The following is a 672-nucleotide window of genomic DNA, read 5'->3' on the forward strand; positions in this document are numbered from 1 at the left end:
AAAATATACATAATATATGTTCACTTTGAACTGGCACATTTAGTAATATATCAGTTACTTTTTTCATTATTCAAATTATATCTTCATTCTTAATAATATTCTTTATTATTACTCAAAATATTATTTTATTTAATTCTTTTATTTACTTTACTATTTTTTCATCTTTACTAATTAAATTAAGAATCCCTCTATTCCACTTTTGACTTCCTATCTTATCTTCTTACCTTCCTTGAATTAGACTTTTCTTACTTCTTACAATCCAAAAAATTCTACCTTTTCATATTTTATCTATTATTAAAATTAATAACTTACTTATCCTATATATTATCCTAATTTTATCCTCAGTAATTCCCCCTTTTATAAGATTAATATTAAATAATTTTAAATTAATTTTAGCTTACTCTTCAATTAATCAATCTAGATGAATATTACTTTTAATTTATTTTAAAAATATTATTTGATTTAAATATTTTTCCCTCTATTCTTTAAGACTAATTCCTTTATTTTTATTTATTAAATTTTTTAAGATATTTTCTTCTTCTAATTTACCCTTAAACAAATTTATTTATTTTAATTTATTCTTTCTAATTTTAATATTTAATTTAGCTGGTCTTCCTCCTTTTACTATATTTTTTATAAAATGATACACAATTTTTCTTATTATTAAACTAA

The sequence above is a fragment of the Cyphomyrmex costatus genome, unplaced genomic scaffold (assembly GCF_001594065.2).
Source record: "Cyphomyrmex costatus isolate MS0001 unplaced genomic scaffold, Ccosl1.0 scaffold3, whole genome shotgun sequence".
NCBI lineage: Eukaryota > Metazoa > Arthropoda > Insecta > Hymenoptera > Formicidae > Cyphomyrmex > Cyphomyrmex costatus.